This window comes from Bos indicus x Bos taurus, chromosome 13 (genome assembly GCF_003369695.1).
Source record: "Bos indicus x Bos taurus breed Angus x Brahman F1 hybrid chromosome 13, Bos_hybrid_MaternalHap_v2.0, whole genome shotgun sequence".
In the NCBI taxonomy this organism is placed as follows: domain Eukaryota; kingdom Metazoa; phylum Chordata; class Mammalia; order Artiodactyla; family Bovidae; genus Bos; species Bos indicus x Bos taurus.
Genome location: NC_040088.1, coordinates 41,116,444 through 41,130,761, shown reverse-complemented (window position 1 = coordinate 41,130,761; position 14,318 = coordinate 41,116,444).

The following is a 14,318-nucleotide window of genomic DNA, read 5'->3' as shown; positions in this document are numbered from 1 at the left end:
TCATGACACTACATGTAGTATGTAATCTTTTGGGATTAGATATTTTTGTGCTGTATAATTCCCCTGAGAATTCATCCAAACTGTACCAATAGCTGCTCCTTTCCATTACTGAACAGGTAGCAGCAGAGTGGAGGTTCCACACTCTGTGTAAACATTCAGAAGTTGAATGACTCACAGGTGTTTGTTTCTAGTTGGGGGGACTGTGAATGAAGGAAGGCTGTTATCAATATTCCTGTACAGATTTTTCTGTGAACATAAATTTTCATCTTTCTGGGATAAAAGCCCAAGAGTGCAATTGTTGGATCCCATGTAAGTTGTATGTTTGGTCTTACAAGATGTGCCAAACTGCTTGCTGGAGTGGCTGAATTACCATACATTTCCAATTGCAATGCCCAAGGGACCCAGTTTTAATGCATCCTTGTCAGCACTTGATACTGTAATTATCTTTTAATTGTTCTGATAGGTGTGTCATAATATCTCACTGTGGTTTTAACTGGCATTTTCCTATGGTTAAGAATGCTGAAATTTTTTTTCATGAGCTTTTTTGCCATCTATATATCCTCTCTTGAAAATCTCTTTCCTCCATCGAGTTTCTTTTGCACCTTTGTCAGAAATCAGTTGGATATATGGAGTGGGTCTATTTCTGGGTTCTCTACCATGTTCCAATCCAAGTCAATCGATCAGCTAATGCCTGCCTTTAATACCTTAGATATAAACTAGACCTTCATACTGGGTAGAGTGACTTTGCTCACTTTAATATTTTTTTCAAAATTGTCTTAGTTATTCTCAGGGACTGTGATATTGCATACAGATTTTAAAATAAGCTTGTCTGAGCCTATAAAAAACCTACTAGAACTAGAATATCCAAAACAATCTTTGAAAAAGATGGGGAAAATTGGAGGACTAACACTTCCCAGTTTTGAAACTTACTACAAATCTACAGAATTAAGACAAGATGGTCCTGATAGAAGTGTAGCAATTTAGATCATTTGTCTAGAACTGAGCTCGTTTATTCACCCAGTCATCCATCCATCCACCCATCCATCCAATGACCATAGTTGTGTATCTACTGCAGCCGTGAGCTCTGCTGGGCTGCTCCTCTGGGTGTGGATGAGTAGGGACACAGCATGATACGGCACTGCAGGTAGAGGGCGCACAGGTGGGGAGCAAAGACAGAGCTTTTCAAGCTCAGGTGATCTGCCCCCTAGGATATCTGGCAATACCTGGAGGGATATTGTCTGTCATGACTCAAGAGGTGCGATTAGCTAGTGTGGCAGCCTTATCCTACAATGAGCATGACAGCCCATGACAAAGAATAATCTGGCCTCCCTTGTCCATAGTGCCGAGGCTGAGACCCCTGCCTGAGTGACAGATGAACAGCTAGTCAGACAAGAAGAGGCTGAGAGGATGTGGGAAGCAGTGTGCCCAGAGAATGTTTCCACATGCAGGGGCCTTGGGGAGCTGAGACGGAGAGGTGAGGCCCCTGAAGGCCAAGATTCTCAACTGTCTTTTTTGTTTTTTGTTTTTTTTAATTTTCAGTGGAGTATGCTACTGCTGCTGCTAAGTCGCTTCAGTTGTGTCCGACACTGTGCGACCCCATAGACAGCAGCCCACCAGGCTCCCCCAGTCCCTGGGATTCTCCAGGCAAAAACACTGGAGTGGGTTGCCATTTCCTTCTCCAATGCATGAAAGTGAAATGTGAAAGTGAAGTTGCTCAATCCTGTCTGACTCTTAGCAACCCCATGGACCGCAGCCTGCCAGGCTCCTCCATCCATGGGATTTTCTAGGCAAGAGTACTGGAATGGGGTGCCATTGTCTTCTCTGTCAGTGGAGTATAGTTGGTTTAAAATACTGTGTAAGTTTCAGGAGTACGGCAAAGTCAGTTATACATATACATATATTCACTCCTTTTTTCTTTCTTAGAATTCTAAGGAAAAATATCAATAACCTCAGATATGCACATGACACCACCCTTATGGCAGAAAGTGAAGAGGAACTAAAGACCCTCTTAATGAAAGTGAAAGGAGAGTGAAAAAGCTGGCTTAAAACTCAGCATTCAAAACATGAAGATCATGGCATCCGGTCCCATCACTTCATGGCAAATAGATGGGGAAACAGTGGTAACAGTGACAGACTTCATTTTCTTGGGCTCCAAAATCATTGCAGATGGTGACTGCAGTCATGAAATTAAAAGACACTTGTTCCTTGGAATAAAAGCTATGACAAACCTCAAAGAAGGTGAAGTCTCTCAGTTGTGTCTGACTCTTTGCAACACCATGGACTGTAGCCTGCCATGCTCCTCTGTCCATGGGATTTTCCAGGCAAGAATATTGGAGTGGGTTGCCATTTCCTTCTCCAGTGGTTCTTTCCAACCCAGGGATCGAACCCAGGTCTCCCACATTGCAGGCAGACTCCTTACCATCTGAGCCACCAGGGAAGTCATGACAAACCTAGACAGCACATTAAAAAGCAGAGGCATTACTTTGCCAACAAAGGTCCATCTAGTCAAAGCTATGATTTTGCCAGTAGTCATGTATGGATGTGAGAAGTGGACCATAAAGAAAGCTGAGTGCTGAAGAATTGATGCTTTTGAACATCGATGTTCAATGAGAGTCCCTTGGACTGCAAGGAGATCCAACCAGTCCATTCTAAAGGAAATCAGTCCTGAATATTCATTGGAAGGACTGATGCTGAAGCTGAAGCTCCAACAATTTGGATACCTGATGTGAAGAACTGACTCATTGGAAAAGACCCTGATGCTGGGAAAGATTGAAGGCAGGAGGAGAAGGGGACACCAGATGGTTGTCCGGCATCACCGACTCGATGGATATGAGTCTGAGCAAGCTCTGGGAGTTAGTGATGGACAGGGAAGCCTGGTGTGCTACAGTCCTTGGGGTCAAAAAAAGTTGGACATGACTGAGCCACTGAACTGACTGACTCTTTCTTAGATTCTTTTCCCATGTAGGTCACAGCAGAGTACTGAGTAGAGTTCCCTGTGCTATAAGTAGGGCCTTATTAGTTATCTATTGTGTATGTGTCCATTCCAATTTCTCAACTGTCTTGAAGGCAAATGGGAGGTGAGAACAATTCTAAGTAGGAGAGGGGTATGATGAGACTACTTTTCCAAAACAAGAGCTGCTTGACAGTGAGTGGTTGGGGCAGGAGGTGGAGGGACCAGAGACAGGGCTCCTGTGGGGGCAGGGCCTACACTGCAAGCCAGGAAGCCCGGCACACACGTTTACTGTCTGATCTCCACATTGTTCTACGTACAAACTGTCTCTTTGGAGATATTTTATTAATTCCTTTTCATTATTATATTTTTCAGAAAATAGAACAGATAAAATGACAAAGACCTTAGTTGAGAAACCATGTCTGGTGTTATTTGTCAGGTTGAGGCTGGACTCTTCCTGACGTGAGAAATGTTTCTAGAATCACAGTGTAGCCAGAGATCAAGACCCAGAACCCAGGAATAGCTGGTAGCCGGTTCCAACCCTCCCTTGGTCAACAGAATTCTATAGGAGCCCAGTTTCTGCCCTCGGTTCTGACTAACCAAAGAAAATATCTAATTGAACCCAAAGCAAAATCAATTTTCCCTTTTAATTTTAATTGAAACTTTCAGCTGGCACGAGCATTGAAAAATGAACTTCATTCCCTGTTTGTAATATTAAAGAGAAAATTAACGTAATTAAAAAGTAATCACTGCACATTGTTCTCAAATTTCCCTCCTGAATTATTAACACGAGCAATCCTGCCCCTTGGTGGCCATGTTAGAGCATTGGTATTTCCAGTTTCTGCCTCTCCTTTGCAGCCCTTCTTCCTTAGAATACTTACCCAGATTGACCTTTGTGTATCTATAGCAGGGGCTATAATTCGTGTGGTTGCTGCCAACCCTGGGATTAAATGAGACTCTCTCCTGCCTCAACAAAGAGTCAGCTCATTTCTACTTATAAGAATTAATGAGCAAAGGTAATGTCTTCATCACAGGATTGAGTCTGAACCCTGCATGGAAGATACATTTTTATCCAAGCTAATACTCTCTGCCCAGATGATTTTTCATGCTGTTGTAAAATTGAGCAAGGTTTCATAAAGGAACATGGATCCAGCTTGTAAATGAGGTTGCTAGGGAGTGAAATTATAAATGATAGAAAAAGTTAATCTTTCTCAGGTTAAAAAAAATAATAAATCTCTGTAATTAAGGTGTTTCAATTTTTCCTTCCCAAGTTCAAATTGGATTTTGTATATAGAAAGATCTCACCTGGGCATACATAAAAACGTATCAGAACTGGCTTGTGAGAATTATTTAAGGAGATGTTAAGAGTCACAGCAGATGTATATACAGGCAGAAATGCACAGCAAGGTTCTCTTGGGAAATTCCAGAGAATGTGGCTTGTCTTTCAGAGTGTACATCTTACTTTATTTGGCTTGCAACAAAGAGAACCCTCCTTTACCAAGAGGAAGCCATTCCAGGTGGGGTGGCATCTTTGTCTCTCCAGCAACAAACCATATGAAGCAAAATAGAAGAATTCTGTTTCATGACTTGAGTTGGTATTATTGAGTCCTAGAGCCCATTTATAGCTGATAAATGTGGTCAAGAAAAAAAAGTCTTTTTGAAGAGATGAGAATCAGTGGAATCATCACTGACCTCCTGGGTCTGGAAAGACCAGGAATATTGCTGTTATCCCATGAGAGTAGTGACCATCTGCTTCCTGAGCAAGAATCAGAGGAAAGCCCCTTCATCTTGGCATTGGAGATTTGTTTACGATTCTGCAGTAAACAGAATCGTAAACAAATCCGGGTCAGCTGGCCAATTCTCCTGATCCTGCCACTGATCAAGCCGACAGACCTGCTGAGGAGATACTGGGATGCTGAGATGCTGGGATGACCTCTGCCATTTTCTGGTAGTGTCAAGGTCATGTCCATGTGGTCTCTCCAGTTAGGTAGCCAAGCATCTTATGTGATAGCTCAGGGCTCCCCGAAATACAAGCCATCTTCTGGAAGCTTAAGCCTAGAACTGGTACCACATGACTGCCTCTGATTTTATTGCTTATAAGGCTTCACAGGGCCAGCCCTGATCCACACGTGAGGGTGTGTGCTTCAGGGCATGGTTCTACAGGAGATACCCATCCAGTCTACAACTGCGGCCCTTCCAGGGGATGGGAGGTCTCTCCTCATTTCCCAACAGAGGGTAGCTTGTCAATCTCTCCAGAAAGGAGCCACAGGTGTACCCTGGGGCCCTTCTGACCAAGGAACACCAAGGCTATCCCAGAGGAAGAACCATCTGCCAGCTTGTTTCTCACGCATCCCAGAGGACAGAGAGTGGTGTGCTTTCCCTTGCAGTGGGGCTTATCCCTGCTCCAGAGGCTGCAAAAGCCCTGGTGGGTCTGGGTGACGAGGGGGAACTCTAGAATGAGTGGAAAAAATATTTCAACTCACTCAGGACATTCAAGGCTGTGAGAGAGGAGGCCCAAAGTGAATAACAAAACGTTCGGCTGCTGCTGAACTAGAGGAAGAACGACAAGAAAATTTAATAGGAAACAGTAATGAGAAGCTTTAGGAGATGTAGTCAGGGCACCAAATTACTTTCAGGAACTAAAAGTAGGCGAAACAATTGAGTTTTCAATTAAAACGTGTAACAGATGAAGTGAGAGAGAGAGGGAGACGATTACAGCAGACAATTGAATTACAGAGCTGGAGAACAAGCAGAGGAGATAGTCTGTAGCACAGGGAACACTCACACACACACACTCAGAGGTATGGAAGCCTCAGGCGAAAAGAGCAAAGGCCTGGAGGCCAAATTCCGGGTACTCAGTATATGAACGATAGTCTACAAGAAACTAACAACCAACCAACCAAAAGCAATGGGTGTAAGGAGAGTAATACCAAAAGACTCAGAGTAAGCCATGAGCATGTCTACAAAGCAGAAACAGACTCCAGACCCAGAAAACAAACTTGTAGTTGCCAAGGGGGAGGGGGAGGGGAAGGATGGAGCAGGAGCTTGGGATTAGCAAACTAATATATAACATGTAGGATGGATAAGCAAGTCCTCATATATGCTTTAGTATACAATAGTTGTTCTGTTTCTGACTTACTTCACTCTGTATGACAGACTGTGGGTTTAGCTTGGTGCTCTGTGATGACTTGGAGGGGTGGATTAGGGGACAGGGAGGCACAAGAGTGGGGGGTATATGTACATATGTAGTTGATTCACCTTGTTGTACAGCAGAAACCAACACAACATTACAAAGCAATTATATCCGATCCAAAAATATTATAAATTTAAAAGCAAAACAACCACAAAAAAAAAAAAACAAACCAAAACCACAAGGTCCTACTGTATGACCCAGGGATCCATATTCAATATCCTGGGATAAACCATAATGGAAAAGAATATGAAAAAGAATATATATATGTATGACTGAATCACTTTGCTGTACAACAGAATTAACACATTGTAAACTAGCGATAGTTGAATAAAATTTTAAAAAGTAGAGTGAGCCATGAGATGTTTAAAAGCATTCTGCTAGCCCACGGGTGGTCACTGTGGAGCTGGTGTCTTTCATACACATGGAGGAGTCCTCTCTGTGTGGGTATTTCTGGGCTGATGGCCACTGGTCAGTTCCCAAAAGGCAACATGCTGGGGCTCAGGGCTTCCCTGGTAGCTCAGCTGGTAAAGAATCTGCCTGCAATGCAGGAGACTCTGGTTTGATTTCTGGATTGGGAAGATCCCCTGGAGAATGGATAGGCTACCCACTCCAGTATTCTTGGACTTCTCTGGTGGCTCAGATGGTAAAGAATAAGTCTGCAATGTGGGAGACTTGTGTTCGATCCCTGGCTTAGGAAGATCCCCTTGAGGAGGTCATGGCAACCCACTCCAGTATTCTTGCCTGGAGAATCCCTATGGACAGAGGAGCCTGGCAGGCTACAGTCCATGGTGTCGCAAAGAGTCGGACAGGACTGAATGACTAAGCCTAACAACAACAGGGCACTGACTGGTAGAGCTGGCGTTCCTGGGACACCCTTCCACCCGCCCTTCCCACACTGAACACTGACCACACCGAACATGCTCCCTACCCACACGCAAGGAATTTCAGCTCTTACTTCAAGAGTACTGAGGTCTTTATGACATCAAAATAGTTTTTTGCTGAACTAGAATGATCCAGAATCTTTATTAGGTCCTTAGGATAGATTGAACTAATGACCACAAGTCCATGGCTACATGTATCCTCACTGTTGAATCATGACATTAAACAGTCTCCCATCCAGAGATGGAGTCTGTCTCTCTTATAGCTGATATCTGAGTTGGCTGTGTGAATTGCTTCAGCCAATGAGATCTTAACAAATGTGATGTTCACCAAGACTTGAAAAGTACCTGGGCATCACTGCTCTGGCCCCCCAGGGTTCATGGGTACCAAGCCCAGACCAACCTCTTGAACAGTGGAAGACACAAGCCAGCCCCCCAGCCCACAGCCAGGCAGCTTACAAACATGTTGGAGGCCATCCCAGACTACTGAGCAACCTTGAAATCCTCCTGCCGAGATGAACAGAATGACCCAGGTAAGTTCAGACAAAATTGCAGACCTACAGAGTCATGTGTTAGGTAAATTCCTGTTTTTAAGTGACCAAGCTTTGTGCTGCTAGTCATGCAGCAGTGGACAATGGATACATGGTGGCCTGTAGTTATACACAGCAGATGTCACCCCGGCAGACCCCACCCTCGGCATCTATACTGGACACAGAGGAGCGGTGCCCACACAGCCCTGGTCTTTACGCAGGAGACGTGACAAGTCATACTGGAAGGAGAGTACAGGCGAACACAAGCCATTGACGGGGCCCCGCTGGACAGTCTAGTTGGCCGAAGACTGTTCTAGAAGTGGTGTCGGAGGATAGACAGCCTGACAGGCTAATAGCATCTGGGCTTTTCCACCTTGCAGAGCACCTACGAACCTGCCTTAGAATTATCTCTGTGGAGGTGGCCTAAAATCCTCTCCTGCAATGGGTGGGGACTGCGTGGGAGCCCCGCCCATAGGGCGGGGGCAGCAGTCAGGGGGCTCAGCTCAGATGCTGCAGGGCTGGGTTCTTCTGGGCAAGGGTACCAGCGGAGCAGGCATGTGATCGGAGCCCTGCTTCCTCAGTCGGGTGGGAAACTAGAGCATCCAGGTTCTCTCCACTTAAGCAGGAAGTGTTCATCCCCTCATCTGTCATGACAACGCATCTCTTGGCTGAGGTGGGGTCCTCAGGCTCAGCCATGGTCTGAGCTGCTGCTCCAATGCCAACACGCAGGAGTGAGTGCAGTGCCTCACCTTAGCACCTTTCTCAGGTGGGATCACCTGCTGTGGAGTAACTACAAGCTGCAGATCCCATCCCAGGGCTGCTGAAGGGCCATGCTGGGGAGCACCGGGCTGTGGGCTAGAGGCAAGACCTGCAAACTCTCACCACAGTACTGACAGCCCACCCCCAGCTATGAGCATCACTTCTTGTCAAGATCAACAGAGATTGTTCCAAGTTGCTTCCTTTAGTTCAAAATAGTTTGGAGAAGTCATCCATTTTCAAATTGTGAGCTGTTTGAAGTAGATAAACCATGTTCCCCTCCAGCCAAAAAGTTCTAGAGTTTCTATCTTTTTAAAACCTATACATGCACAGAATTTAAAATAAATCTAGCAATGAATGTCGTCTTCATTACCATTGCCTTTGGGTCCCATCAAACAAAATTTCCTTGAACGATATTTTATTAAGGTCACCATTGATTCCTCAGTCACTTCTCTGGGCAGAGGAGAAACGAATTCAGTCTCTTCTCACTGGGGGAATGGAAAGCCAGGCTTTCCAGGTTTGATATGGGGCTTCTTCTCTGAACCTTCTTCCTTGGGCTTTGCTGTGGGCTTGAGAGAAAAATGTGCTAAGTTCCCAGCAGGCTGCAAACTCTGAGTGTCAAGGGGAAGTGAAACAAAGAGATCTTCTCATGCTTTCTATGTGCTCCATTTTGGAAATTCCTTTAAATATACAAGGATGCTGGCTGATGAGACAGGAAAGACCCCAAGGATCCCTTGTTTACTAAAGGCCCCTTAGCTGTTATCAGAAACGTTCCAAAATCTTCCCCTTCCCAGTTATTATGCTTCCTGCTTCTCCCACAGAGGCACCACCAGCCATGGCTACTTGCCTTGCCCGGGCACATCACTGAGTATCATGATGATGCTCAAATGCAGGGCAGGGGGAACTTCCCTGGTGGTCCAGGGATTAAGATTTTACCTTCCAATGCAAGGGGTGCCAGTTCAATTTCTGGTCAGGGAGCTCAGATCCCACATGCATTGTGGTCAAAAAGCCAAGCTGCAAAACAGAAGCAATATTGTGAAAAATTCAATAAAGACTTTTTAAAAAATGGTCCACACGCACACACACCACAAAAATATCTTTAAAAAATTGCAGACCGGCTGTCCTATTAATACCTTTAGAGTATGAGATCTCAGAATGCCATTTCATGACGGGCTCATATATTTCCTGTGGGTTATTGCTTTTTAACCTAGATCATCTTGGAGACAAATAGGTTTCATTTATATTCTAAACTCATGCAAAGGGCGGCCAAGCTTGCTATTTCAGGAGTCTGATTTATTTTAAAGAAATTAGCATAACCACTAAAATCAAATCCATTCCCTGCCCCAGTGGGGCAGCTGAAGCGGCCCATTTACATGGCGAGAGTCCAGGAGAGCACCTCATTTTCCTGGTGTCTGGTGTCTGTTATTTTGGGTGGCCTTTTGTTATGTGCATGAAACCGTCCCCCCAGCTAGCTGGTCCTCTCCCTTCACTCCGGAACTAGCAGTCATTGTTTCTTATTTTACACGACATCTCCTTCTGATTTAGATGGCGATTCCTTTTTTTTTTTTTATTGTAGTAAAATATCATTGTACAATGATCATTGTAACAACTTTTAAGTGTACAGTACAGAGGCATTGTCCATTCACAATGCAGTGTAACCACCCATATCCATTTCAAGAATGTTTTTATCTTCCCAAACTGTGCTCTGAATCCATGAAGCAGTAACTCCTTTATTCCCTCAGAAGTAGCACTACCCTAGGCTCTACTGCCTTCTTATTTTTCCACTCCGACACTGAGCAGAGCACGAGTGACCAAAGGGTGAAACTTTGTAGTTCTCAAAAGCCCGCCCACATACCTGGATGCCCACTCGCTGTCCTCAAACTCTCCTACGAGTCCTTCTCTGCACACCTGTGGCTCCTCAGAGAGCTTGCTCCCCAAGCTGCCCGGATGGTCAGGAGCCCTCCTGAGCTGGAACACATCCTGGAGCATCCTCACACCCTGGAGCATCCTTCAGCCAAGAGGGACAGTAGGATGCTGGATGCTGGTGCAGAGTAAAACCCTTCCCTTCAGCCTTTCAGGCAGGTCTGGGACACGTGCCACATTATCCCTGCGACCTCTAGGATCTTACATGAGCTGCCCATGATGGTGACCTTCTGTCAGTTTCCCGCACATGATGAGGGTCCCCCAGGTAGCAGACACTGACAGCAAAGTAGCACTTCCTGCAGTTTCTTGGGGGCGATGGCTGTGAAGAGCAATGAGGGGAAGAAGCAGGTTGGGCAGAGAAAGGACTCTGCCGTGCAGACCCCACACCTCTGACGGGAAAGGGTCAGCCCGGGCTGTGATGTCATGCTTCTGGTGAGAGAGGACCTGAGATTTGCATCCGTCTTTGATGCTCTTTTCCACAGTGGTTTGTGCTACCATGAGCTAATTCCATTTCCACCCAAGTTGAGGTTATTTGCAGGGAGAGTCCTGGTAACATGTTGGCCGAATAGATAAAGGGGCAGAGCTGATGTAGAACTGTCATCGGCTACAGGACCATGGCAGGAGTTGTCTTCCCAGACACTGTCACTCTCTGGGGATGCATGGAGCCCTGGGCATCAGTCAAGAGAGGGTGTCACAGGGAACCAGGCCAAGTTGTGCCTGGGGCTCTCAGGCCCCCTCATTAGATGTCACAGTCTTGCAAGGTGAATTTCAGAAGACCCTCCAGAGGAGCAGGCCCACTTGGAAATCATGAGAGACTGAATCGCTGCAGAGGAATTCCCATGCTTGCTGGTTGCTGAGCATCCAACAATGAGAGCTGCCTGGGGACCAGGGCAGTCAGAGCTGCGTGTTTGGGAGGCATGGGGTTTCCATCTGGTAAGACTGCCCCACAGGGCGCCTTTTCTACTGCATTTTCCCTTTATGGTCCCTGAATAAAAACGCCAGTCAGATGCAGATCAAACAAAAGGCATTTGAACATTGCAGGATTTGAGACAGGCATCCAGCTATCAGGAGGTGATTGCATAAAAAAATCAGTTAAGAGCAAGGTTTCCAAATTCCATACATGCTCAGCTTTGTCCCACAGGTTATTAGAACAACAAGCCAAACACTGCAAAGCTGTTCACCTGCACACACCCTGAGTGCTTGGAAATGGAGACCAGCTTCTTTAATCACAGCTGCATGGAGCAAATGTCTGTTTCTCAGAGGAGCTGATTTTAAAGGTAGCTTGAAATTAAGTGACTCCAAGGCCCACGTGGGCGTCCCAGCAGCAGCCATGTACCAGGGTGACTTCCTGCGTCATGGACCGCAGTGCAGGGAAGGTTGAAATAATGAGGGGATTGGCTCTCCCTTCACTTGCTTCCTTAGTCTTCAGACTTCATCAAGGCAATTAAGTCCTGATTGTTCCTCCATGCCTGATGCTCTGAGACACGAATTATAAGCAGTGAGCCTGCAAACCGAGTGCTAACCCCTGGCCACTCAGGGAATGACCCCAACAGAAGCCTCCTCAGGAGAGCCAGGTTTCTTCCAGTCCTCTCTGCTCACCTATCTCAGCTCAGGTCATGTCCCAGCACAGGTGCTCAGATCATTTCCTCGTCCCGGGGGAGACAAAGGGGATGAGGAAATGGGGCGTGAAGATGGATTGTCTGTGGGAGAAGCAGAGCTGAGTGAGACAAGAGGACTATCCCAGACACAGGGACAGAAAAGGAGGAAGGGGAGGAGAAAGAGGAGGTGGGGGAGGAAGGGGGAGGAGGAAGAAGGGGGAGGGGGGGGAGGAGGAGGGGGAGGGACACAGCCTGTGCTCATCACGCTGCCCATGACGAGCACACTTCCCCTCTCTCTACCAGCTTTACTGTTACTTTGACGTCAAACGAAGCATACTTTTCTAAGTTTGCTCTTTGAAAAATCCTATAATTATGGTAACAGTGACAGCTTGACTCAGTGCAGTGCTTCATTCGCTACGACATACTTGAGATGGTATCTTACTGTTTTCGGGTACAGAATGAGCCACACTGTGGGCCCCCAGGGAGCTGGGTTATATGAAAACTGCAGGGTGGAGTCCACCCTCATCCGAACAAGAGAATACCTCCAGGTGATGCTCTTAGGGGCTGAGAGGTATCCAATGAGGAGTCCCAAACTCAGCAGCTTAGAACATCACTAGTGCTGCTCTCAGGCCTGGGGGGTGGGTGCTCAGGAAAGGCTGGGCTGTGTGATTCTCTCCCTGGCTGGAACAGCAGTCCTCTGCAGACTCAAAGCAGACAGTGCTCCTGGCCTCTCCAATGCACCCCTGGGGCAGTTGGACGTGTTACAGGGCATCTGGAACCCCCTTCCCCAGAGAACAATCCCAGGAGAGTAGGTGGGAGGTGCGTGCCCTTCTTCCACCCCCGCTGAGTCCCTTTCTGCAGTGTCCTGTGCGTTCTGTTCATGACAGATTCAAGGAGGAGCTCCACAGACCCCACTTCCCAACAGAAGGAGCAACAATCACATGGGACTCTATTTTATAATCACCAAGAGATGGCCCCAGGCCAGCCCTATCCGAGGACTAGGATCCCAGGTACTTCTCTGCTCTACAAAAGTCTCCTGAATCTTGAGGAGTAAAGCACACAGGATGGGGGGACTTCCCTGGTGGTCCAGTGGCTAAGACTCCCAATGCAGAGGGCCCAGGATTGATCCCTGGTCAGGGAAATAGATCCCACACATCACGACTAAGACCAAGCACAGCCAAATATATAAATAAATACACTAAAACATACACACACACATACACACACAACATCCCACCATGGGGCTGAAGCTCTGTGTTTTTAACTAGGTTAACATTTAGGTACCTTCCTCGCATGGACTATCAATTAACGTATCTTCTGTTGAGTGGCGGGAAGAAACCAGGGATGGTGAATGGGGGAGGGGAAATGGAAGGGATTCTGTGTCTGCATGCATGGAAGCGAGTGCTAGACATGGAGCGAGTCAGGACTGCCTCTCCTCTGTCTTACACGCCTCAGGAAGGAAACACTCATCTCAGACAGAAGTTGCATGGCTGGCATCTGGTCCTGGCCAAGAAGCCTGCACAGACAGTGGTCCAGGCACAGCCCTTCACACCAGCCCTAGCCCCACTGATGAGCATGGGGCAGCCACAATTTGATGTGTGCATCCTTGTAGAACCAGCTGTACACTTCTCATATTCTTCTTCATTAAGGAAAGTGCTGCGTGAGCATGTATGTGGCTGGTGTGATGTAGCAGTGGGAATAGACAAGTAAATGTAGATCCTGCCTTCAAGGGGCTCACAGCCCAGCAAATGAAGCCCAAACTGCAAACCTGTGAGCCCACTGAGAGTTGCCGATTTTTCCTGGAAGAGCGTTTCAGGAAAGGCTTCTTCGAAAAGGTGAAATTTGAGCTGAATCCCGTAAAGTTCGCCTGCATCTCGGTATGCCTGCCTAGTGTGCTGAGATGGGGGTGAGGATGCTGCTGCTGCTGCTAAGTCGCTTCAGTTGTGTCCGACTCTGTGCGACCCCATAGACGGCAGCCCAACAGGCTCCCCCGTCCCTGGGATTCTCCAGGCAAGAACACTGGAGTGGGTTGACATTTCCTTCTCCAATGCATGAAAGTGAAAAGTGAAAGTGAAGTCGTTCAGTCGTGTCCAACTCTTAGCGACCCCATGGACTGCAGCCTACCAGGCTCCGCCATCCATGGGATTTTCCAGGCAAGAGTACTAGAGTGGGGCGCCATTGCCTTCTCCGGGGGGAGGATGGGACTCAATAAAAAGGCAGCTACTAGCTGGAGGTTTTGTCTGAGCAGCCAAAGAGAGAGGAAAGGGCAAGGTTCTTCCAACTTTTGCCACCTCTGGTGTTCCAGGCAGGTCCTCCCCCACAACACAAGCAGGCCTTAGCCCTGGTGAGCTCCCAAGAAGTGAAGAAGGGTGGCAGATGGATCTGCCCAGGGTCCCAAAGCATCTTTCTCTGACTCTGCTTCACCCCAGTTCTCTCCTTCAAAGCCACCAGGACTTGGGAAGCTCCAAGACTGTACTAAGTTCTCTAACT